The 262-nt window shown below is 47.7% G+C and overlaps 1 non-coding gene across 1 annotated transcript in view; it reads left to right on the top strand.

Annotated features, from left to right (window-relative positions):
• The window catches only part of LOC118515998, a 4,266-nt gene extending 4,256 nt beyond the window's left edge, over window positions 1-10 (top strand). Inside the window, exon 1 of the ribosomal RNA XR_004907586.1 lies at window positions 1-10. This exon is cut by the window's left edge and continues 4,256 nt beyond it. This is a non-coding gene — a ribosomal RNA (large subunit ribosomal RNA).
• Window positions 11-262: the final 252 nt, after the last annotated feature.

Below are 262 nucleotides of genomic sequence, written 5' to 3'. Positions count from 1 at the left end.
GGTGGTGTTATGGTGGACGCAAGGCACGTCCTGGCCCGGTAGTATGTACAAGAAAATGTACAAGTCCGGGAATACGGGGTGCATCGTATGTAACGTTCGATGTACATATAAAGCCTGGTAGGTGTTGGGATTATATCTGCAACACGGGCATTATCGAAAGATGGTTAAGTGGAGTCACCCAATGGGTGCCGTGCGTTATAAGGTACGTAATGCACAGTAGAGATACATTGTCGGGAGGTGGAACCCGAAAAATGTACAAGTC

This window comes from Anopheles stephensi, unplaced genomic scaffold (assembly GCF_013141755.1).
Source record: "Anopheles stephensi strain Indian unplaced genomic scaffold, UCI_ANSTEP_V1.0 ucontig216, whole genome shotgun sequence".
Lineage (NCBI taxonomy): Eukaryota > Metazoa > Arthropoda > Insecta > Diptera > Culicidae > Anopheles > Anopheles stephensi.
Note: the sequence above shows the minus strand (reverse complement) of the source record. Positions and strands in the feature narration are given on the sequence as shown.